The sequence below is a fragment of the Rattus norvegicus genome, chromosome X, assembly GCF_036323735.1.
Source record: "Rattus norvegicus strain BN/NHsdMcwi chromosome X, GRCr8, whole genome shotgun sequence".
Taxonomy (NCBI): Eukaryota; Metazoa; Chordata; class Mammalia; order Rodentia; family Muridae; genus Rattus; species Rattus norvegicus.
Window position 1 is genome coordinate 47,647,613 of NC_086039.1, and position 23,195 is coordinate 47,670,807.

General features: G+C 40.3%; 1 protein-coding gene across 3 annotated transcripts in view; it reads right to left on the reverse strand.

The window, feature by feature from the left end:
• The window catches only part of Mageb16 (MAGE family member B16), an 84,422-nt gene extending 66,861 nt beyond the window's left edge, over positions 1–17,561 (reverse strand). For 2 of the 3 annotated variants that reach the window (XM_063280034.1, XM_063280035.1), the window contains exon 1: positions 17,477–17,561. The gene's annotated coding sequence lies outside the window, so the exon portion shown is untranslated. The remainder of the gene's footprint in view (positions 1–17,476) is intronic. The other variant, XM_063280033.1, reaches the window with a different exon arrangement.
• Positions 17,562–23,195: the final 5,634 nt, after the last annotated feature.

Below are 23,195 nucleotides of genomic sequence, written 5' to 3' on the forward strand. Positions count from 1 at the left end.
GGGCATTATATGCATCAGAAATATGAGATTCTTGATAGCTTTGTTACCTATTTGAAGCTATCAGATGGTATGACCAATACTCTTTGGTAAAGTGATCAAGAAATCTAACTCTTCAATTCTTTACTTTTTCTTGATAAACTCTTGTCTTGCAATATTTTAATTTTGTTTTTGATAATTAACAGTAATAAATATGAAACATGCCAATCTTAAAAGCAATGATAAAGATATTTGTGAGCAATAATAATGAAAATTTTGGTTCACTTTATTAAAGTTTAAACTAGATATATTTTCATGCTTTGAAATACAATTCAGAAGGAAGCCCAAATTGTAATCCAACTCAAGGGGAGGCCCAACAGCCTGACACTATTACTGATACTGTGGTATACTTACAAAGAGGAACCTAACATGACTGCCTCCAAAAGGTCCAACAAGCAGTGGACAGAATCAGATGCAGATATTTACACCCAGTCAATGGACAGAAGCTGGTAATGACTGTGGTAGAATTGGGGAAAAGCTGGAAAAAGCTGAGGAGAAGGGCGACCCTGTAGGAGGACCAGCAACTCAACTAACTTGTAGTGCTGAGATCTCTCAGACACTGAGCTACCAACCAGGCAGCTACACCATATGATATGAGGCCCCTGACACATATACAGCAGAGGATTGTATGGGGTCTTGACTAAGTGAAAGAAATTACACCTAACTCTCTTGAGGCCCTTTTAGAGGTGGAGGCTTTGGGTCTGATTTATTCAGACTCAAAAGGACATGTATGGTATGTTCTCACTAATAAGTGGCTATTAGCTTTTAAAAAAGTGCACAATACTCAAGATGCAGTCCAAAAACTCAAAAAGTTCAACATGCTGAAGGGCTCAAGTTAGAGCGCTAAAGTCCCACTTGGAAGGGAGATGAAACCAACCACAAAAGGGGAGGGAAGAAGGGACCTGGGAGGGAAAGGGGATGGGATGGGGTTGGAGGGATAGGTGAATATGAGTTAGCATTGGTTAGATTGAAAGGACTGAAGCCCTAAGGGCCAGAAGAAAGAACAGAAACAGGCAACCTCAGGAGGTAGGAGATTAGGAGGACCCTCCAGAATGTACCAGAAACGTGGGAGGTGAGAGACTCTCAGAACTCAAAAGAAGGGACCCTAGATGAAATGCTCTACAGTGGGGAGAGGGAACTTATAGAGCCAAAATCCAGCAGAAAGACAGGGCATCAAATGAGGGATGGTGTTGCTGTCCCACAGTCAAAACTCTGACCCATAATTGTTCTTGTCTGAAAAAAAAACTTCAGAGATGGAAATGGAGAAGAGCCTGAGAAAAAGAAGGTCCAGTGACAGGCACAATGGGGTATCCAGTTTAACGGGAGGTCCCAAGGCTTGATACCATTACTGAGGCTATGGAGAGCTCATAAAAAGGGACCTATCATGACTGCCCTCTGAAAAACCCAACAAGCAGCTAAAAGAGTCAAGATGCAGATATTTGCACCCAAACCAATGAGCAGAAGCTGCTGACCCCTCTGGTTGAATTAGGCAACAGCTAGAGAAAACTGAGGAGGAGGATGACCCTGTAGGAGGACCAGCAGTCTCAATTTACATGGACCCTGGAGATCTTTCAGACAATAGATCACCAACCAGACAACATACACCAGCTGATATGAGACCTCCAATGCATATACAGCAGAGGACTGCTGGGACTGGTTTCATTAAGAGATGTACCTAACCTTCAAGAGACTGGAGGACCCAGGAAGTTTAGAGATCTGATGGGGTGGGGACATCCTTGTGGAGACAGGGGGCATGGAGGAGTTATGGGATGTGGATCAGTTTGAGAGTGGAGTACAAAAATAATAAATAAATAAATAAATAAATAAATAAATAAATAAATATCTTAAAAAGAAACTTGAGGCCCCAGGGAATGGAGAGGTCCGCTGGGGTGGGGGTGGTTGTTGGGATGGTGGGGAAATCCTTTTGGAGATGGGAGTGGGGAGGAGTTATAGGATGTGGAAAAGTCAAAGGACAGACTTGGAGGGGGAAAATTTGGACTGTAACAAATAGATTTAAAAAAACCAAAAAGCAAAAATGAATACAATTCAGAAATTATGTCTTCCAGATATTTGACAGGTTTCTAACATAAGTTTTCATATAAAAATGAAATTCATAAGTATAAAAGCAATTATCATATAATTTTTGCTAGGAAAGAATGGACTGAAATACTCATCTAAAATAATTACAAACTCAGCATAATGTACAACTTAAGGAGTGTGTCTACTTAAGATATAGTGAATATTCCTTTGCATAAAGACTTAGAGTTGCATATGTAGTACTAAACTTTTTCAGTTCTCTCCTGCTTTCCACAGATAAAGGCAAAATAAAGATGCATAGACACTGAGTACAGGAAAAGGGAGAACAAGTTCAAATGTAAGGCAATCAAGCTTCTGCAGATTTACTATCAAAAGAATAACCCAGAGCCATTCATTTAAAGTATTGAAGAGTCACTGTTATGTACTTCTGTGAAAATAGTCTGCCAGATCAAAAGCAAGGATGATACTTTAAAAGTCAAAAGCTGAAAAGGTTTTCAATGAAAAAACGCTGGTAATTTCTATAAACCATTGGCATATATCAAACTGTTACTGCTGAGCTGCAAATCTGTGTGTTGAATGGAGATAAGATAGTTACTGGCTAACAGAAAATTCTTTGCTTTTAAGCATATTTCCTCTTTCTCCTGAGGTCTTGAAGGTTTGCTTTATGAAACCTCTGCCTTTTGGGGCATGTAGCAGAAAATATCTATGTCTTTGTTCAAAGCTCAGTAGAGGTTTCCATAAGTCAATCCATTATTGCCACCTTTCATAGAAAAGGGCATGTCCAGGACTCTCTTCTTTTGAGAAATCTTCGCAGAAACAACATCCTTCTGAATAATAGCCCTGAATATAGTGATCTAAGTGGATCACTAAACATGGATGGAAATTAGACTGAAATATTGCTTCATTCATTTAAAAAACTAAATGCAATCAAGGTTTTATGGATGAAGGAGTGTTAAATCACTGGGCAAGGTATGAAAATGGAGGTCTCTTCCTTGAATTTACATAAATATTTTCCTTCCCATCAAAGTTAATCTGACATTTCATTCATGTGGCACCATAGACATAATGAGGCTTTTTTTTTTTTTTGGAGCTGGGGACCGAACCCAGGGCCTTGCTCTTGCTAGGTAAGCGCTCTACCACTAAGCTAAATCCCCAACCCCATAATGAGGCTTTTTGATGGCTGAGTATGTCTCATAATTTAATATTTAGTAAGGGTACATAATCATATTTAATATAATACTTTAATATCTGCTTATGAAAAACATTCTAGAATCACACAAAAGAAAGAAAGGCAAATTCTAAATCATGGCTAGAGATGAAATATTCCTTATATTAGTATATAATTATATCAATTGTAACTAATACTACTACTTCAGGAAATGTTTAAACTTCTGTACCTGCATTCAGGTGTACGAGTTATGCCTATGCTCTGTGTACTTGGGAGACTAAAGCAGGAAGATGGCTATTTGTTAGTTGAAGGTCAGACTCAGCTCTAGGACTTCAAATACTAGATAAGGCACTGTCTCAACAAAATAAATCAACAAAACCAAAAAAGTACAAACACAAGTTTATATGTGATTGCATTGTTTTGTTATGCTTTACAAATATTCGAGTACCCTTTTCAGGCACATAGTGATATTGTAGCAGGTTTGTGTAAAAACACAACGTATTTAGCAAAAATCACGGGAGAGGCAATATTATCAGGATTCTGTCTCTTCTCATAGTTACAAGGACAACACATGAGAAGCTAAGTCTATTTCAGAATAAATTTTTGAGTGCATATTCTCTATGATGAACATAAAACTGTGATCATTAAGTAAATTATACTATGATACTGTGTGGCTAACTTAGAATTTTGATTGTGATTATATTACCAAGCCTTTATTTTTCTTCTCAGAGTAAACTAGGTCAATGTATCCCAAACATTCCTATTTTTTCTTCTCAAAGGTATCTTATGATATATAAATTAGCTTATAAGTGTTATTAAAACAGGATAGGAATTATTCTAAATGCCACTATAAGTAAATCATAAAATAGGTGGTCAGATTTATATTTATCATAAATTTTAATAGGTGAAAATATAAAACAGTTGAATAAGAAAGAACAGTTAATTTTTTATTCTACTCAGTCCAATAGGAATTAGCTAGCAGAGATCAGCATAGAGTTAGGCTTTAACCAAAATCATAAATACAAGACTGGATAAGCAGTTCTCTGCACCCAAATTCTGTGGGAGGGAGAGCTAAACCCTCAGAGAGTCAGACACGCCTGGGAAACCAGAAGAGACTGGACTCTGCACACACATCTCGGATGCCAGAGGAAAACACCAAACGCTATCTGGAACCCTGGTGCACTGAAGCTCCCAGAAAAGGCTGCGCAGATCTTCCTAATTGCTGCCACCACAGAGAGCTCTTGGGCAGCACCCCGCGAGAGAACTTGAGCCTCAGGACCACAGGTAAGACCAACTTTTCTGCTGCAAGTGACCTGCCTGGTGAACTCAAGACACAGGCCCACAGGAACAGCTGAAGACCTGTAGAGAGGAAAAACTACACGCCCGAAAGCAGAACACTCTGTCCCCATAACAGGCTGAAAGAAAACAGGAAAACAGGTCTACAGCACTCTTGACACACAGGCTTATAGGGCAGTCTAGCCACTGTCAGAAATAGCAGAACAAAGTAACACTAGAAATAATCTGATGGCGAGAGGCAAGCGCAGGAACACAAGCAAGAGAAATCAAGACTACATGGCACCATTGGAGCCCAATTCTCCCATCAAAACAAACATGGAATATCCAAACACACCAGAAAAGCAAGATCTACTTTCAAAATCATATTTGATCATGATGCTGGAGGACTTCAAGAGACATGAAGAACTCCCTTAGGGAACAAGTAGAAGCCTACAGAGAGGAATCGCAAAAATGCCTGAAAGAATTCCAGGAAAACATAAATAAACAAGTAGAAGCCCATAGAGAGGAGACACAAAAATCCCTGAAAGAATTCCAGGAAAACATAAATAAACAAGTAGAAGCCCATAGAGAGGAGACACAAAAATCCCTGAAAGAATTCCAGGAAAACACAATCAAACAGTTGAAGGAATTACAAATGGAAATAGAAGCAATCAAGAAAGAACACATGGAAACAACCCTGGATATAGAAAACCAAAAGAAGAGACAAGGAGCTGTAGATACAAGCTTCACCAACAGAATACAAGAGATAGAAGAGAGAATCTCAGGAGCAGAAGATTCCATAGAAATCATTGACTCAACTGTCAAAGATAATGTAAAGCGGAAAAAGCTACTGGTCCAAAACATACAGGAAATCCAGGACTCAATGAGAAGATCAAACCTAAGGATAATAGGTATAGAAGAGAGTGAAGACTCCCAGCTCAAAGGACCAGTAAATATCTTCAACAAAATCAGAAGAAAACTTCCCTAACCTAAAAAAAGAGATACCCATAGGCATACAAGAAGCCTACAGAACTCCAAATAGATTGGACCAGAAAAGAAACACCTCCCGTCACATAATAGTCAAAACAACAAACGAACAAAATAAAGAAAGAATATAAAAAGCAGTAAGGGAAAAAGGTCAAGTAACATATAAAGGCAGGCCTATCAGAATCACACCAGACTTTTCGCCAGAAACTATGAAGGCCAGAAGATCCTGGACTGATGTCATACAGACCCTAAGAGAACACAAATGCCAGCCCAGGTTACTGTATCATGGAAAATTCTCACTTAACATAGATGGAGAAACCAAGATATTCCATGACAAAACCAAATTTACACAATATCTTTCTACAAATCCAGCACTACAAAGGATAATAAATGGTAAAGCCCAACATAAGGAGGCAAGCTACACCCTAGAAGAAGCAAGAAACTAATCGTCTTGGCAACAAAACAAAGAGAAGAAGAGCACACAAACATAACCTCACATCCAAATATGAATATAACAGGAAGCAATAATCACTATTACTTAATATCTCTCAACATCAATGGCCTCAACTCCCCAATAAAAAGACATAGATTAACAAACTGGATACGCAACGAGGACCCTGCATTCTGCTGCCTATAGGAAACACACCTCAGAGACAAAGGCAGACACTACCTCAGAGTGAAAGGCTGGAAAACAACTTTCCAAGCAAATGGTCGGAAGAAGCAAGCTGGAGTAGCCATTCTAATATCAAATAAAATCAATTTTCAACTAAAAGTCATCAAAAAAGATAAGGAAAGACACTTCATAATCATCAAAGGAAAAATCCACCAAGATGAACTCTCAATCCTAAATATCTATGCCCCAAATACAAGGGCACCTACGTACAAAAAAGAAACCTTACTAAAGCTCATAACACACATTGCACCTCACACAATAATAGTGGGAAATTTCAACACCCCACTCTCATCAATGGACAGATCATGGAAACAGAAATTAAACAGAGACGTAGACAGACTAAGAAAAGTCATGAGCCAAATGGACTTAACGGATATTTATAGAACATTCTATCCTAAAGCAAAAGGATATACCTTCTTCTCAGCTCCTCATGGTACTTTCTCCAAAATTGACCATATAATTGGTCAAAAAACGGGCCTCAACAGGTACAGAAAGATAGAAATAATCCCATGCGTGCTATCGGACCACCATGGCCTAAAACTGGTCTTCAATAACAATAAGGGAAGAATGCCCACATATACGTGGAAATTGAACAATGCTCTACTCAATGATAACCTGGTCAAGGAAGAAATAGAGAAAGAAATTAAAAACTTTTTAGAATTTAATGACAATGAAGGTACAACATACCCAAACTTATGGGACACAATGAAAGCTGTGCTAAGAGGAAAACTCATAGCTCTGAGTGCCTGCAGAAAGAAACAGGAAAGAGCATATGTCAGCAGCTTGACAGCACACCTAAAAGCTCTAGAACAAAAAGAAGCAAATACACCCAGGAGGAGTAGAAGGCAGGAAATAATCAAACTCAGAGCTGAAATCAACCAAGTAAACAAAAAGGACCATAGAAAGAATCAACAGAACCAAAAGTTGGTTCTTTGAGAAAAGAAGATAAATAAAGATAGATAAACCCTTAGCCAGACTAACAAGAGGACACAGAGAGTGTGTCCAAATTAACAAAATCAGAAATGAAAAGGGAGACATAACTACAGATTCAGAGGAAATTCAAAAAATCATCAGATCTTACTATAAAAGCCTATATTCAACAAAACGTGAAAATCTACAGGAAATCGACAATTTCCTATACAGATACCAGGTACCGAAGTTAAATCAGGAACAGATAAACCAGTTAAACAACCCCATAACTCCTAAGGAAATAGAAGCAGTCACTAAAGGTCTCCCAACCAAAAAGTGCCCAGGTCCAGACGGGTTTAGTGCAGAATTATATCAAAACTTCATAGAAGACCTCATACCAATATTATCCAAACTATTCCACAAAATTGAAACAGATGGAGCACTACCGAATTCCTTCTATGAAGCCACAATTACTCTTATACCTAAACCACACAAAGACCCAACAAAGAAAGAGAACTTCAGACCAATTTCCCCTATGAATATCGGCGCAAAAATGCTCAATAAAATTCTGGTAAACTGAATCCAAGTGCACATTCAGAACAGTCATCCATCATGATCAAGTAGGCTTCATCCCAGGCATGCAGGGATGGTTTAATATACGGAAAACCATCAACGTGATTCATTATATAAACAAACTGAAAGAACAAAACCACATGATCATTTCATTAGATGCTGAGAAATCATTTGACAAAATTCAACACCCCTTCATGATAAAAGCCCTGGAAAGAATAGGAATTCAAGGCCCATACCTAAACATAGTAAAAGCCATATACAGAAAAACCAGTTGCTAACATTAACTAAATGGAGAGAAACTTGAAGCAATCCCACTAAAATCAGGGACTAGACAAGGCTGCCCACTCTCTCCCTACTTATTCAATATAGTTCTTGAAGTTCTAGCCAGAGCAATCAGAAAACCAAAGGAGGTCAAGGGGACACAGATCGGAAAAGAAGAAGTCAAAATATCACTATTTGCAGGTGATATGATAGTATATTTAAATGATCCCAAGAGTTCCACCAGAGAACTACTAAAGCTGATAAACAACTTCAGCAAAGTGGCTGGGTATAAAATTAACTCAAATAAATCAGTAGCCTTCCTCTACACAAAAGAGAAACAAGCCGAGAAAGAAATTAGGGAAACGACACCCTTCATAATAGACCCAAATAATATAAAGTACCTCGGTGTGACTTTAACCAAGCAAGTAAAAGATCTGTACAATAAGAACCTCAAGACACTGAAGAAAGAAATTGACGAAGACCTCAGAAGATGGAAAGATCTCCCATGCTCATGGATTGGCAGGATTAATATAGTAAAAATGGCCATTTTACCAAAAGCGATCTACAGATTCAATGCAATCCCCATCAAAATACCAATCCAATTCTTCAAAGAGTTAGACAGAACAATTTGCAAATTCATCTGGAATAACAAAAAACCCAGGATAGCTAAAACTATCCTCAACAATAAAAGGAGTTCAGGGGGAATCACTATCCCTGAACTCAAGCAGTATTACAGAGCAATAGTGATAAAAACTGCATGGTATTGGTACAGAGACAGACAGGTAGACCAATGGAATAGAATTGAACACCCAGAAATGAACCCACACACCTATGGTCACTTGATTTTTGACAAAGGAGCCAAAACCATCCAATGGAAAAAAGATAGCATTTTCAGAAAATGGTGCTGGTTCAACTGCAGGTCAACATATAGAAGAATGAAGATCGATCCATGCTTATCACCCTGTACAAAGCTTAAGTCCAAGTGGATCAAGGACCTCCACATCAAACCAGACACACTCAAACTAATAGAAGAAAAACTAGGGAAGCATCTGGAACACATGGGCACTGGAAAAAATTTCCTAAACAAAACACCAATGGCTTACGCTCTAAGATCAAGAATCAACAAATGGGATCTCATAAAACTGCAAAGCTTCTGTAAGGCAAAGGACACTGTGGTTAGGACGAAACGGCAACCAACAGATTGGGAAAAGATCTTTACCAATCCTACAACAGATAGAGGCCTTATATCCAAAATATACAAAGAACTCAAGAAGTTAGACCGCAGGGAAACAAATAACCCTATTAAAAAATGGGGTTCAGAGCTAAAAGTAGAATTCACAGGTAAGGAATGCCGAATGGCTGAGAAACACCTAAAGAAATGTTCAACATCTTTAGTCATAAGGGAAATGCAAATCAAAACAACCCTGAGATTTCACCTCACACCAGTGAGAATGGCTAAGGTCAAAAACTCAGGGGACAACAGATGCTGGCGAGGATGTGGAGGAATAGGAACACTCCTCCGTTGTTGGTAGGATTGCAAACTGGTACAACCATTCTGAAAATCAGTCTGGAGGATCCTGAGAAAATTGGACATTGAACTGCCTGAGGATCCAGCTATACCTCTCTTGGGCATATACCCAAAAGATGCCCCAACATATAAAAAAGACACGTGCTCCACTATGTTCATTGCAGCCTTATTTATAATAGCCAGAAGCTGGAAAGAACTCAGATGCCCTTCAACAGAGGAATGGATACAGAAAATGTGGTACATCTACACAATGGAATATTACTCAGCTATCAAAAATAACGACTTTATGAAATTCGTAGGCAAATGGTTGGAACTGGAAAACATCATCCTGATTGAGCTAACCCAATCACAGAAAGACATACATGGTATGCACTCATTGATAAGTGGCTATTAGCCCAAATGCTTGAATTACCCTAGATGCCCAGAACAAATGAAACTCAAGACGGATGATCAAAATGTGAATGCTTCACTCCTTCTTTAAAAGGGGAACAAGAATATCCTTGGCAGGGAAGAGAGAGGCAAAGATTAAAACAGAGACTGAAGGAACACCCATTCAGAGTCTGCCCCACATGTGGCCCATACATATACAGCCACCCAATTAGACATGATGGATGAAGCAAAGAAGTGCAGACCGACAGGAGCCGGATGTAGATCGCTCCTGAGAGACACAGCCAGAATACAGCAAATACAGAAGCGAATGCCAGCAGCAAACCACTGAACTGAGAATAGGACCCCCGTGGAAGGAATCAGAGAAAGAACTGGAAGAGCTTGAAGGGTCTCGAGACCCCATATGTACAACAATGCCAAGCAACCAGAGCTTCCAGGGACTAAGCCACTATCTAAAGAGTATACATGGACTGACCCTGGACTCTGACCTCATAGGTAGCAATGAATATCCTAGTAAGAGCACCAGTGGAAGGGCAAGCCCTGGGTCCTGCTAAGACTGAACCCCCAGTGAACTAGACTGGTGGGGGGAGGGCGGCAATGGGGGGAGGGTTGGGAGGGGAACACCCATAGGGAAGGGGAAGGGGGAGGGGGATGTTTGCCCGGATACCGGGAAAGGGAATAACACTCGAAATGTATATAAGAAATACTCAAGTTAATAAAAAAAAATGGGGTTCAGATCTAAACAATGAATTCACAGCTGAGGAATGCCGAATGGCTGAGAAACACCTAAAGAAATGTTCAACATCTTTAGTCATAAGGGAAATGCAAATCAAAACAACCCTGAGATTTCACCTCACACAAGTGAGAATGGCTAAGATCAAAAACTCAGGTGACAGCAGATGCGGGCGAGCATGCGGAGAAAGAGGAACAGTCCTCCATTGTTGGCGGGATTGCAGACTGGTACAACCATTCTGAAAATCAGTCTGGAGGTTCCTCAGAAAATTGGTCATTGAACTGCCTGACGATCCAGCTATACCTCTCTTGGGCATATACCCACAAGATGCCCCAACATATAAAAAAGACACGTGCTCCACTATGTTCATCGCAGCCTTATTTATAATAGTCAGAAGCTGGAAAGAACCCAGATGCCCTTCAACAGAAGAATGGATACAGAAAATGTGGTACATCTACACAATGGAATATTACTCAGCTATCAAAAACAATGACTTTATGAAATTCGTAGGCAAATGGTTGGAACTGGAAAATATCATCCTGTGTGAGCTAACCCAATCACAGAAAGACATACATGGTATGCACTCATTGATAAGTGGCTATTAGCCCAAATGCTTGAATTACCCTAGATGCCTAGAACAAATGAACCTCAAGACGGATGATCAAAATGTGAATGCTTCACTCCTTCTTTAAAAGGGGAACAAGAATACCCTTGGCAGGGAATAGAGAGTCAAAGGTTAAAACAGAGACTGAAGGAACACCCATTTAGAGCCTGCCCCACATGTGGCCCATACATATACAGCCACCCATATAGACAAGATGGATTAAGCAAAGAAGTGCGGACCGACAGGAGCCGGATGTAGGTCGCTCCTGAGAGACACAGCCAGAATACAGCAAATACAGAGGTGAATGCCAGCAGCAAACCACTGAACTGAGAATAGGACCCCCGTTGAAGGAATCAGAGAAAGAACTGGAAGAGCTTGAAGGGTCTCGAGACCCCATATGCACAACAATGCCAAGCAACCAGAGCTTCCAGGGACTAAGCCACTACCTAAAGACTATACATGGACTGACCCTGGACTCTGACCTCATAGGTAGCAATGAATATCCTAGTAAGAGCACCAGTGGCTGGGGAAGCCCTGGGTCCTGCTAAGACTGAGCCTCCAGTGAACTAGACTTTTGGGGGAGGGCGGCAATGGGGGGAGGGTGGGGAGGGGAACACCCATAAGGAAGGGGAGTGGGGAGGGGGAGGGGGATGTTTGCCTGGAAACCGGGAAAGGGAATAACACTCGAAATGTATATAAGAAATACTCATTAATAAAAAATAAATAAAAAAAACAAAGGCTTAGACATAATTATCAGAGTTAAGTCACTTTTATGATTTATTCTATAAAACTTTTCTGAATAGAGATGAAAATTTAAACAAAATCATAAATATATCAGTTATGCAAGAAAAGGAGTTTCCTGAAAAATTTCAAGCATAATTTGCTAATTTTATCTGTAGTATTTAGTTATGTGATCATCCAATGCCTACATGTGTGGTGCTATATAAACCACAATTATTAAAGGAAAATGTAATGTAACTATGAATAGGCTTAGTTGCAGAACTGGCATTGAGTACTTTATCACCAAGTAGAAGAAAAAACTAAGCTATATTAATGTTTGCCATTGTACAAACAGGCATGGATTTGATATATTACCCTATATGGGAAAGTGTTTGGTAATTTAATTGGAGAACTGCTATTAAGTAAACAGAATTTAATAAAGGAGATAATTGTTGAGTAAGATGATCATGTGTGATGTTCTTTTTGCCCACATAGTACTCTGTTGGTTTACTTATTACATGAAAATTGGGACTTGAAATGATATGGGAACTTGATTATTAGAATGTTAAGGGAGATGAAGAAAGTTTCCTACTAAGAAAGGACTGAAGGATCTAAAGGGCTTTTCAACCCCAAAGGAAGAACAATAATATCAACTAACCAGATAGCCCCAGAGCTCCCAGGGACTAAACTACCAATCAGAGAGTACACCTGGAGGGACCCATGACTCCAGCTGCTTATGTAGCAGAGGAAGTCATTGTCTGACATCAGTGTGAGGGAAGGCCCTTGGTCCTGTGAAGACTACATACCCCAGGGTAGGGGAATGCCAGCTCAGGGAGGCAAGAGGGAATGGGTGGGTTGGTGGCTGGAGGAGATCCCTCATAGAAGAAGCAGGGAAGGGTATGAGATGGGGGATTTCCAGATGGGAAACTTGGAAAGGAGATAACATTTCAAATGTAAATAAAGAAAATAACCAATAAAAGAAAAGAAAAAAAAAGAGAGGAAACATGAAAAAGGGGAAGAACAGAAGCAATATGAAGAATGCATGCCATCCTAGTTTTATCTTCTTGCTGTTACAGCTAAAATTCTCCAGTCAAAAGCAGCTTGAGAAGTAACAGGTTTATTTAAACTTCAGATAATAGTTTATTAGAGTGAAAATTCAATCAGGAAGTGAAACAGAAACCATAGAGGATAGCCCTCTTTCTGATGTATTCTTTGCTTTCATATATGCCAGAGCCCACCAGTATAGGGATGGTGATACACAGTGTTCTGGTCACTCCCATATCAATCATCAATCAAAACAACTTGTTAGAGATGAGGTCATGAATCATTGTTGTTGAGACCATTCTTGAGTTGAGGTTCCTTCTTCCTAGGTTTCTGTGGCTTATGTCAACTCAACAATGAATACTAACCAAAGTACATGCAAAATATAGATTAAGAGGATCACATAAGAGTGTAAATGAAGGCTGTAACACAGTTGAAGTGTTTCTCATTCTTCTTTTAATCATTTCCTACAGATCTCCAGTTTACATTAGAAAGGGTGCTTGGAGTCTTCATAATTCATTATTGTATCTCAGTCAATTGATAAAGAGCCCAATGGGAATACTTCAATGAGTGCTAATTCCTACTAAAATGTTATTGATTTGATTATTGTTTGAGTGTCCTTTCCAAAATTCATATAATGGAATATTGCTTTTTATGATAGCAATACTGAGGGACAGTTCATCACTTAGTAGATTTAGTGCTGAGGAATATTATATATGTTACTGCTTTCAGAGTTGATACAGAATGCTTTTGTTAATTTTTCTTTTAAGAGTCAATTACTATAAAAACAAAAGACTTGTCCCTTAATTTTCCTCTGACACCTATCTCACTACTGGTAATTGTCTCTATTACATGTGTACCCACAATTAGTCATAGAAGTTATGTAGAGATTAAGCAAATGGGACTGCATGGTCTCAAATTTTAAAGCTGACAACTGCTAGTAAAGAAAATAACTTCTTTTGATTTATTTATTTCCTAGGCTCAAATATTTTACAAGACCAAAACCAAAAATGAATTCCTGCAAAAAACTGGAGTCTAGCAAAACCTTCATTATACTACACAGAATAGTTAATGTCTGTTGGAATTAAGTGAGCTGCAGGAAATCACAAGTGAGGCATGTATGCTACTTGTATGGTTTACTTTCTTCTTATATGTTAGGGTTTCTTAATATTATAGCAGTATCACCAACTTCATTGTCAGTTTCAGGAATTTTATATCTTCTGAATATATAACACATAAGGAATACAGGGTAAGTAATAATAAAATATATCAAAATTTATACCTCATTAGGAAAATTGATAAGTTAATCTAATGTGAGGCCTAGAAAAAGTTTCATACTGATGATAAATATGAACTTGTTGCAAGGAATCTTCACTAAATATATATAATATATATTATATATATTATATTTGACATAAATATAAAGTTTGATACAAATATTCCTTGGTGACAAAGTTAACCATATTGATTAGGAAATACTGCATTGGTGTCAAAGATCAATGAAAATAAGTTGGCCTTTTTTCCCATTCAAACTCACAGGTTTAATGTGTTCTTATGTTCCAGATTAAGTGAAAAGCTCTTGTATTATTCAACCTTTCAGAGGAATCATAGTTTGAAATTCAGCACAAATATTATTATCATTTGGGCTGTGGTTACAGTCTGTTAATTCCTGGATTCCTAGAAAGTGGTATGTTTTATATTTTTTTCTTCTCATACTACTTTCCATGAAATTTAATATTGTTGTATATCAATAAAATATTTGGCATAGTACTTTTTATTAACATTAGTTCATTGCTTAATTTATAGACTTAGGAAACTCAATCAGGAGAAGAAATTTTGAAGACAATTATTTCCAAATAATTTTTGTGACTTTTAAATAATCCTTATATAGTAGTGCTTGGCTTTACAAACTTATCAATATACAATCCTCAATTCTCAGGGTTTTCCTTACTTTGTTTTTACAAAATAGCAGTCAGTATTATTAATTCAGCTTCCTACTTTCCAAAGTTGTCTGGGGTGGGGAATGTTGGTTTTTAATCTATCTCCTGAAAGGCTCTGCCAGACCATGACAAATATAGAGCTGGATGCTCACAGCCAACCATTGGACTGAGAACTGGTTCCTGATTGGAGGAACTAGTGAAAGGATTGAAGGAGCTGAAGGGGCTTGTACCCCCATAAGAACAACAATACCAACCAACCAGAGATCCCAGGGACTAAACCACTACCCAAAGAGTACACATGGACAGACCCATGGCTCCCGCTGCATATGTAGCAGAGGATGGCCTTGCTGGGCACCAATGGGAGGAAAAGCCCTTTGTTTTGCCAAGGCCGGACCCACCAGTGTAGGGGAATGACAGGGAGGGGAGACAGGCAGGGGTGAGTGGTTGAGTGGGGGGAAGGGGATAATATTTGAAATGTAAATAAAACAGATAGTCAACAACATCTTTCATTTTTTTTTAAATAGAACTTTTAGAGTACTCTTAGGTTCACAGTAAAACTGAGAATAAAGTACAATTTTCTCTTGGATTCTTTGAGTTCACAAAAGCACAGCCTGTACTGGTATCAGCATCCTGTACTTACCACAGTGATACATTTATCACTACTGATTAAACTACAGAGACACACCTTTATCATCTAAAGACAAGAGTTTAAAGAGTTGCTCTTGTAGGCTCTGCTGGAGCCTGACAAACACAGAGGTGAATGCTAGCAGCCAACATAGAACTGAGAACAGGGTCCTAATTGGAGGAGTTAGAGAAAGGATTGAAGGAGCTGAAGGGGCTTGAGACCCCATATGAATAACAATGCCAACCAACCAGAGCTTCCACGGACTAAACCACTACCCAAAGACAATACATGGACAGGCCCATGGCTTCAACTGCATATGTAGCAGAGGATGGCCTTATTGGGCACCAATATAAGGAGAAGCCCTTGGTTCTGCCAAGGCTGGACCCCCCCAGTGTAGGGGAATGTTAGGGTAAGGAGGCAGAAAGGGATGGGTAGGTGAGTGGGGGAACAATCTTATAGAAGAAGAGGGACGGGCAGGGTATAGAGGGTTTATGGATGGGAAACGGGCAAAGGGGATAACGTTTTATATCTAAATAAATAAAAAAAATCTAGAAAAGAAAAAGAGTTTTTCTTATAAATTCATTACACTTTGGTTTAGATAGATGTATAATGATAGGTTTTGACTGTTAAAATGGTTGTGTTCTTTTTATTCTCTCTGTAGTTTTTCATTTCCAAAATGTCAGAGATGGAATCATGTACTGGGTAGTACTTTCATTTTGACTTCTTTCAATTAGTACTGTGAACTTAAGATCCTCATATGTCTGTCTTTCTGTGATTTTTATAGCCTTTTCTTTAGCAACCATAGCTATATTAAGAAACTATTGCTGAAGAGAGTACACATTTTAGCCAAAGAATATAGAGACACGAATAACAAACTGACTGAGACCTTCACCCACTGCTGTCTTCCTCTCATAATACAGGCTGCTGGGACAGAAAAGACAACAGTGGGCTTAACCAGAACTGGACCCTGGATGTTACACTACTAACCTACCAGGCAAGATACTTCTATTAATAGGATAGTAGCATAGGCTAGGTAACAAAATTCTGGTTGGATTGGAGACCTACTTAATGAGAGCAATTTAATGCTTGGCAATGTAATCCTGGTCAGAAGTCCACGGCTGGGAACATTATAGGCCCTAGTGTAGAACTTACTATTGTTTTTTGCTAAATGATCATGCTGTCAAATGGCCTTCTAAATATGTATGGTTTTATGTTTGTACCCATATACCTGGTCTTCTTCCATAGGTTTCAACCAGCCTTGGCATATCAAGATATAGTTAGTGTAGGTGCATCTTCTCCTTTTGAAGCCTCAAAAGAGGCAGCCCAGTAAGAGGAAGGGTCCCAAATTCAATCAACAGAGTCAGAACAGGCCCCTGATCTCACTGTTTGTAGTCACACATGAAGACCAAGCTGCACGACCATTACATATATTACAGAGGGCCTAGGACAGTCTAATGCATGATCCATGGTTAGGAAGTTCAGTCTCTGTAGGCCACTGTGAGCCTGTGTTACTTAAATCTGTAGGCTGTTCTCTCAATTTCTGCTCCAGATTTTCCCCTATACATCTTCTAGGCAGTACAAATTGTAGGTCAAAGGTTTTGTGACTAGGTTGGTGTCGCAGTCCCTCTACTGGAAATCATGCCTGTTTACAGGCTCCTTATCTCCCATTTCTAGGAGTGTCCTGGGACTTTCCATTTTCCTAGGATTCTAGCTCACCTAGTACATACCCCACCCCTCAATTCTAATTGTTTCTCCCAGTACCCTTCCCCTCAGTCCTGGCACTGATCCCTCCGGTTCCCATGCTTAACCCTACCCCAATTCAGTCCCATCCCTCCATCCACCCACAACGTCTATTCTATTTCTGCTTCTCAGTGTCCACTTTCGAGCCCTCTCTGCTACTTAGTTTTCTTTTGTATGCGGACGATATCAACGATTATCCTTACTTTATCATTAATACCCACTTATAAACGAGAACATACCGTGTTTTCGTTCTGTTTCTTTGCCGGATCCTTCTTTGCTCAAACCAGAGGTCCTGTTGTATCTGCGTTGAGCGCACTAGTGACTGGCTTGGGTCTGCTTTTACCCTCAGGGTACTCAGGCACCTTTGCACACTGGGCTGGACTAGAAAGAATGAAGTTTAGCCGGGCGGGTGGGTTAGACAGGATCTTGGTCTGTGTGACCTCAGGATAAATAGCCTTTTAAGGAGATGGTTGGGGGTTAACAGGAGAAATATAAACCTTGGGAAGTGAGTAGGGGTTTGGGAGAAGAGTGTATCATTGGCTGAAGCTGAGGTGCTTGGAATGCGTCATTTGCATGAAGAGGAATTCCAGGTGTTTGCTAGACTTCTCCATACTGGAATAGAGGAAGTTTAACCTGAAACCTGGCCACTAAGCTTTGAGACCGCCTAAGGGAAGGGTGGTGGAGGTGGGGGTTGTAAGGCTTACTGTGCTGAGGCAGGAAGGAGCAGAGCAAGGAGGAAAGGATCCTAACTCTTGCTAGTCACAGGACAAGATTTTCAAAGTTTGGATAAGTCTCGACCTCACTCTTGCTCCTGACTAGCACCCCAATTTGCATGGCTTTCTGGCTTCACAGGTCTGGGTTACCTCACTTAGGATTATCTTTTCTACATTCATCCAATTGCCTGCAAATTTCATGATGTCATTATTTTTTTTCTGTTTATAAACATTTTATATTATTTATTGAGGTCTAGAATATATAATTAAATGGGATATTTATGCAAGATTGCAACTTGGAGACAAAGTCATTCCCCCCACCCCATCTTCTCCATTATCATTATACATTCAAAGATTGATAGAAAAGTTTTGTTTCCTGTTTTAAAAAACTTTTTAAATTTTTAAAATATTTTTCTTTGTTTGAGGAATAGTGTGGCAGACTCTGTGATTACAAAGGTTCAATTCTTTTTTTTCTTTTTTTTTTTTATTAACTTGAGTATTTCTTATTTACATTTCCATTGTTATTCCCTTTCCTGGTTTCCCAGCCAACATCCCCCTAACCCCTCCACCTCCCCTTCTATATGATTGTTACCCTCCCCATCCTCCCCCCATTACCACCCTCCCCCCCCCCAACAATCAGGTTCACTGGGGGTTCAGTCTTGGCAGGACCAAGGGCTTCCCCTTCCACTGGTGCTCTTACTAGGCTACTCATTGCTACCTATGAGGTTGGAGCAGAGGTTCAGTCCATGTATAGTCTTTCGGTAGTGGCTTAATCCCTGGAAGCTCTGGTTGGTTGGCATTGTTGTTCTATGGGGTCTAGAGCCCCTTCAAGTTATTCCAGTCCTTTCTCCGATTCCTTCAACAGGGGTCTCGTTCTCACTTCAGTGCTTTGCTGCTGGCATTCGCCTATGTATTTGCTGTATTCTGGGCGTGTCTCTCAGGAGAGATCTACATCTGGTTCCTGTCGGCCTGCACTTCTTTGCTTCATCCATCTTGTCTAATTGGGTGGAAGCCTTACTACTACTACTTCTTCTTCTTCTTCTTCTTCTTCTTCTTCTTCTTCTTCTTCTTCTTCTTCTTCTTCTTCTTCTTCTTCTTCTTCTTCTTCTTCTTCTTCTTCTTCTTCTTCTTCGTCTTCATCTTCGTCTTTGTCTTCTTTGTCTTCTTCATCTTCTTCTTCTTCCTCTTCCTCTTCTTCTTCTTCTTCTTCTTCTTCTTCTTCTTCTTCTTCTTCTTCTTCTTCTTCTTCTTCTTCTTCTTCTTCTTCTTCTTCTTCTTCCTTCTTCTTCCTTCTTCTTCTTCTTCTTCTTCTTCTTCTTCTTCTTCTTCTTCTTCTTCTTCTTCTTCTTCTTCTTCTTCTTCTTCTTCGTCTTCTTCTTCTTCTTCTCCTTCTCCTTCTCCTTCTCCTTCTCCTTCTTCTTTTTTTTTATTAACTTGAGTATTTCTTATTTACATTTCGAATGTTATTCCCTTTCCCGGTTTCCCGGCCAACATCCCCCTCCCCCCTCCCCTTCCTTATGGGTGTTCCCCTCCCCAGCCTCCGTCCCATTGCCGCCCTCCCCCCAACAATCTAGTTCACTGGGGGTTCAGTCTTAGCAGGACCAAGGGCTTCCCCTTCCACTGGTGATCTTACTAGTATATTCATTGCTACCTATGAGGTCAGAGTTCAGGGTCACTCCATGTGTAGTCTTTAGGTAGTGGCTTAGTCCCTGGTAGCTCTGGTTGCTTGGCATTGTTGTTCATCAGGGGTCTCGGGCCCCTTCAAACTCTTCCAGCTCTTTCTCTGATTCTTTCAATGGGAGTCCTATTCTCAGTTCAGTGTTTTGCTGCCGGCATTCGCCTCTGTATTTGCTGCATTCTGGCTGTGTCTCTCAGGAGCGATCTACATCCGGCTCCTGTTGGCCTGCACTTTTTTGTTTCATCCATCTTGTCTAATTGGGTGGCTGTATACATATGGGCCACATGTGGGGCAGGCTCTGAATGGGTGTTCCTTCAGTCTCTGTTTTAATTTTGCCTCTCTATTCCTTGCCAAGGGTACTCTTGTTCCCCTTTTAAAGAAGGAGTGAAACATTCACATTTTGATCATCCGTCTTGAGTTTCATGTGTTCTATGCATCTAGGGTAATTCAAGCATTTGGGCTAATAGACACTTATCAGTGAGTGCATACCATGTGTGTTTTTCTGTGATTGGGTTACCTCACTCAGGATGATATTTTCCAGTTCCAACCATTTGCCTACGAATTTCATAAAGGCATTGTTTTTGATAGCTGAGTAATATTCCATTGTGTAGATGTACCACATTTTCTGTATCCATTCCTCTGTTGAAGGGCATCTGGGTTCTTTCCACCTTCTGGCTGTTATAAATAAGGCTGCAATGAACATAGTGGAGCACATGTCTTTTTTATATGTTGGGGCATCTTGTGGGTATATGCCCAAGAGAGGTATAGCTGGATCCTCAGGTACTTCAATGTCCAAATTTCTGAGGAACCTCCAGACTGATTTCCTGAATGGTTGTACGAGTCTGCAATCCCACCAACAATGGAGGAGTGTTCCTCTTTCTCCACATCCTTGCCAGCATTTGTTGTCCCCTGAGTTTTTGACCTTAGCCATTCTCATTGGTGTGATGTGAAATCTCAGGGTTGTTTTGATTTGCATTTCCCTTATGACTAGGGTGTTGAACATTTCTTTTTTTTTATTAATTTGAGTATTTCTTATATACATTTCGAGTGTTATTCCCTTTCCCGGTTTCCGGGCAAACATCCCCCTCCCACCTCCCCTTCTTTATGGCTGTTCCCCTCCCCATTCTACCCCCATTGCTGCCCTCCCCCCAACAATCTAGTTCACTGGGGGTTCAGTCATAGCAGGACCCAGGGCTTCCCCTTCCACTGGTGCTCTTACTAGGATATTCATTGCTACCTATGAGGTCAGAGTCCAGGGTCAGTCCATGTATAGTCTTTAGGTAGTGGCTTAGTCCCTGGAAGCTCTGGTTGCTTGGCATTGTTGTACATATGGGGTCTTGAGCCCCTTCAAGCTCTTCCAGTTCTTTCTATGATTCCTTCAAAGGGGATCCTATTCTCAATTCAGTGGTTTGCTGCTGGCATACGCCTCTGTGTTTGCTGTATTCTGGCTGTGTGTCTCGGTTAGAGATCTACATCCAGCTCCTGTCGGCCTGCACTTCTTTGCTTCATCCATGTTGTCTATATGGATGGCTGTATATGCATGGGCCACATGTGGGGCAGGCTCTGAATGGGTGTTCCTTCAGTCTCTGTTTTAATCTTTGCCTCTCTATTCCCTGCCAAGGGTATTCTTGTTCCCCTTTTAAAGAAAGAGTGAAGCATTCACATTTTCATCATCTGTCTTGAGTTTCATTTGTTCTAGGCATCTAGGGTAATTCAAGAATTTGGGCTAATAGCCACTTATAAATGAGTGCATACCATGTGTGTTTTTCTGTAATTGGCTTACCTCACTCAGGATGATATTTTCCAGTTCCGATCATTTGCCTACGAATTCCATAAGGTCATTTTTTTTGATAGCTGAGTAATATTCCATTGTGTAGATGTACCACATTTTCTGTATCCATTCCTCTGTTGAAGGGCATCTGGGTTCTTTACATCTTCTAGCTATTATAAATAAGGCTGCAATGAACATAGTGGAGCACATGACTTTTTTATATGTTGGGGCAACTTTTCGGTATATGACCAGGAGAGGTATAGCTGGATCCTCAGGCAGTTCAATGTCCAATTTTCTGAGGAACCTCCAGACTGATTTCCAGAATGGTTGTACCAGTCTGCAATCCTACCAACAATGGAGGAGTGTTCCTCTTTCTTTTTTTTTTTTTTTTTATTAACTTGAGTATTTCTTATATACATTTCGAGTGTTATTCCCTTTCCCGGTTTCCGGGCAAACATCCCCCTCCCCCCTCCCCTTCCTTATGGGTGTTCCCCTCCCAACCCTCCCCCCATTGCCGCCCTCCCCCCATAGACTAGTTCACTGGGGGTTCAGTCTTAGCAGGACCCAGGGCTTCCCCTTCCACTGGTGCTCTTACTAGGATATTCATTGCTACCTATGGGGTCAGAGTCCAGGGTCAGTCCATGTATAGTCTTTAGGTAGTGGCTTAGTCCCTGGAAGCTCTGGTTGCTTGGCATTGTTGTACTTTTGGGGTCTCGAGCCCCTTCAAGCTCTTCCAGTTCTTTCTCTGATTCCTTCAACAGGGGACCTATTCTCAGTTCAGTGGTTTGCTGCTGGCATTCGCCTCTGTGTTTGCTGTATTCTGGCTGTGTCTCTCAGGAGCGATCTACATCCGGCTCCTGTCGGTCTGCACTTCTTTGCTTCATCCATCTTGTCTAATTGGGTGGCTGTATATGTATCGGCCACATGTGGGGCAGGCTCTGAATGGGTGTTCCTTCAGTCTCTGTTTTAATCTTTGCCTCTCCCTTCCCTGCCAAGGGTATTCTTTTTCCTCATTTAAAGAAGGAGTGAAGCATTCACATTTTGATCATCCATCTTGAGTTTCGTTTGTTCTAGGGATCTAGGGTAATTCAAGCATTTGGGCTAATAGCCACTTATCAATGAGTGCATACCATGTACGTCTTTCTGTGATTGGGTTAGCTCACTCAGGATGATATTTTCCAGTTCCAACCATTTGCCTACGAATTTCATAAACTCGTTGTTTTTGATAGCTGAGTAATATTCCATTGTGTAGATGTACCACATTTTCTGTATCCATTCCTCTGTTGAAGGGCATCTGGGTTCTTTCCAGCTTCTGGCTATTATAAATAAGGCTGTGATGAACATAGTGGAGCACGTGTCTCTTTTATATGTTGAGGCATCTTTTGGGTATATGCCCAAGAGAGGTATAGCTGGATCCTCAGGCAGTTCAATTTCCAATTTTCTGAGGAACCTCCAGACTGATTTCCAGAATGGTTTTACCAGTCTGCAATCCCACCAACAATGGAGGAGTGTTCCTCTTTCTCCACATCCTCGCCAGCATCTGCTGTCACCTGAGTTTTTGATCTTAGCCATTCTCACTGGTGTGAGGTGAAATCTCAGGGTTGTTTTGATTTGCATTTCCCTTATGACTAAAGATGTTGAACATTTCTTTAGGTGTTTCTCAGCCATTCGGCATTCCTCAGCTGTGAATTCTTTGTTTAGCTCTGAACCCCATTTTTTAATAGGGTTATTTGTTTCCCTGCGGTCTAACTTCTTGAGTTCTTTGTATATTTTGGATATAAGGCCTCTATCTGTTG